Here is a 3,060-nt window from a genome sequence, read left to right as displayed (position 1 = left end):
TTCCCGTGTTTGGGATGGATACAGGGACTAAAATAAACACTTGATTTTTGTCAATTAACCATCTAGCCAATGATTTCTCAAAAAGCAGTAAAGAGGCTTCCCCTAGATCCGCTTTGGTGAATTTTTGCTAGTTTGAATACCACGGAATCTTACAGATTCTCAATTATCTATAAATATATCTTAACAAAAAACTTATATCATTAGTCCAATGTATCTTAACAAAAAAAATAAAAAATGATTCCCCTAAAAATATGTTGCCCAAAGTTAAACTTTGGCCCCTTTATGTCAGGGCCGGCCTTGGATCGCCCGATGCCAAGCTCATTCCTCCCTCGAAGTAGATTCTGTCCCAGTAGAGGGGCAGTCAGCAAAATACTCCTGGTGCTTCATATTCACTCCGTACTATTTAGGGGTATCAAAAAGAATGAAAGTATTAGTCTCAAATTCAGAATTTGGAATGAGAACGAAAAATAGAGCGGTCCAAAAAGAAAAATTGAATGTAAAAATCTGTGAAACTCAATTCTACATGGACATGGCAAAAGAAGTTCCTACAGAGCACATACGTTGATATAAACGTGTCATATATCAAATCCATCTCCTTCAGGGGAACTTCATGATAGGAATGGGGATGGGGAAGCACAGAATTACCAAATCATGTCAGCTCTGCACCCTACATGGTGAGCTCAACAAAAGAGACATTGGTTGCTGGCAAGATGGCTTCAGATTGTCCTGGTCTAAGTTGTCCTACGAGAAGCAGTAGTCCTGGGCGTGCACATTTAGTAGTGGTTACTCCAGCTGTCAATAGTTCCTCTCAATCGGCTTCTTTAAGCCAGCCCATTGGAGGAATGCTGAAATCGGGGAAGAGTCTGTGCTGGAAGGTCGCTCCTTGAAGAGGCAAGGAAATGGGTTTGCAGTGTATTAGTAAATATAAAGAGGATGCAGTTACTCGTAGTGAATTTGAGAAGGCAAAGCAGGAACACGAAATTTAGTTTCTAAGATTAAACCCTTTTAGCATCAATCCACAAGCAGGCTATCATAAGATTGAACATCTCTTCAATGCAATTTCCTGTACCTAAGTTTTTTTAGGCATTATAGTTCGAAAAACAAATCACTTAAGGTCCGGAAAAAGATCACTATTGGTATCTGAGCAACTTAAGAGTTTAACCTTGATGAACCACGGCCACAGGTTTCCATGTGGCAGATCTAATACAGCCTAACTGTGCTTCAGTTGACTGCAAAATCGTACGTATACCTTAATTATTCCATCCATTACCTTTCATAGGTCTGCAATAGAACACTTTTGTAATGCCTAGTACTACTGGAGATTTTCCTAACCTCATGTCACTTTATGTACAAATTGAGTTGTGCTCTGTTTTTGTGCAGACTTCAATTCAATCTCTAGATTTTTACATTCTTACAGTAAAAAGATGGTCCGCCAGCAAGGCATGAAAACTGAAACGGATGCCTAGAGTCCTAGATTCATCTCTTAGACTAACTCATGTAGCAGGCATGAACAATAATTATTCAAGAAAAGCAGGATAAGCAACAACATACAGACCGCAGTGGCAAAATCTTCCGCAGAGCAAACAAGTGAGGATATCTTATGCAATAACAAATTCACAAAAACTGCAGAGCGTCCATGGATGACAAATTAGATCAAACATGAAAAATGTGCGAGGATTGTCAGCGAGAAATTTCTACATCTACTTCTATCGAGAAAGGTCATGATATTATTAAAGAAAGCTGTGCCCACATATGTTGTGGAGCGATGTACGATGTGTTTGGAGTTCTTTTTACAGCATGACATATGTTTGTATAGAGTTGAATTGGCATACCTCACGTAGTGACTTAGAGAGATCATCCATCGTCAAGGTCAGGCGTTTGTCCTGCATCGGCAAGAAATTAGGTTATCCATCTAATAGAGTGCCAGCAGTGAATATAATAATATATAAAACAAGAGGTCAGAATTAAACAAAACTACAACTTCAACGCACCTTTTGCTGTTTCTTATCCGGCTTACAAATTCCAATGTTACTCATCATATTTCATCATCTAATCAACTTCTTCTTCTTCTTCTTCTGCAGCTAATCATGCCAATTTGAACACCAGTTACTCTCCGATCTTTCTTTAATTTGAGCAATACAGAAACAGTGACCCATTTAGTTGTAACGATACTATCCAAACAATTACAAGCTCTTTAGTAGATAACTTAATTTTCTCTTAGGCATTTCCACAAACACACAAGAGAAAAGGTAGATGCTCTTCCATTTTTTTTCCATGAGCTAAGACAGCTTATAATATTTTTTAGGTTAGAAATTTTCCTTGAACCATCTGTTTATTGTTGTTAACTCGTGCACCAGCAATACTGTTATGGCGGGATTACAGACGATTCATTCTTTTCTATTATATTTTTTGTTTGAAATTTTGATGGTCAGTTGTTTCAACCGGAGTTCTTTTAAGGAAACGATGGAGAAGATATATAGCTGGCAATACATCAACTGTGTGGATTTATGGGTGAAGTATGTCTGCACAAACGTGGAAGATAATACCTTCAACTGTTGGTGTACTTAATTGTTCAAATTATTAATGGAGTGGCTCATCTTTTTTCTGGGCCACGACACTTGCCTCTGAGAGTAAAATGCATTCAAATGCTCAATCAGCTTTCAAGTTCTTCAAGGGACTTCATCCATGTGACATCCTTGGTGCTAGACTCCTTGGAGTACATTGGAACTGGCAAGCCAGATGCAAAATCTGCAAAACCCTTTGACATGTCATTTGCACTAAAGGTTACATGATTTAAAAGTTTCATTTTTTTAATGTTGTTTGTTGAAGTAATGGTAGGCTGATAAGATTCAATTTTTGATGTAGGTCCCAAAGCAGTGGCTGAAACCACATCTCTTCCAAGAAGAGTGTGTCTTATCTGTGATTGAGCTGCTTTCAGCTCACTTTGCTCAGTGGAGCTACCATATACTGAGCTGGCAGCTATTCCCCTAATTCGTCTGAGAAAGTCCAATGAGAAAACTACTGTTGAAAGTCTTCGACGTCCCGTCAAACGTCTAATAG

The 3,060-nt window shown here is 38.5% G+C and overlaps 1 long non-coding RNA gene across 2 annotated transcripts; it reads right to left on the bottom strand.

Moving 5' to 3' along the window:
- Positions 1–226: 226 nt before the first annotated feature.
- Positions 227–2,860, bottom strand: LOC113328313. Of its 2 annotated transcripts, none has more exons than XR_003349352.1 (4): positions 1,992–2,860; positions 1,833–1,883; positions 561–882; positions 227–399 (listed from the first exon to the last, which is right to left on the bottom strand). It is a non-coding gene; the product is annotated as an uncharacterized LOC113328313 (long non-coding RNA). The 2 variants fall into 2 exon arrangements; XR_003349353.1 differs by having other exon boundaries at positions 646–882.
- Between the last annotated feature and the right edge of the window lie 200 nt (positions 2,861–3,060).

Source organism: Papaver somniferum, chromosome 1, assembly GCF_003573695.1.
Source record: "Papaver somniferum cultivar HN1 chromosome 1, ASM357369v1, whole genome shotgun sequence".
NCBI lineage: Eukaryota > Viridiplantae > Streptophyta > Magnoliopsida > Ranunculales > Papaveraceae > Papaver > Papaver somniferum.
This window is presented reverse-complemented; position numbering and strand designations above follow the sequence as displayed.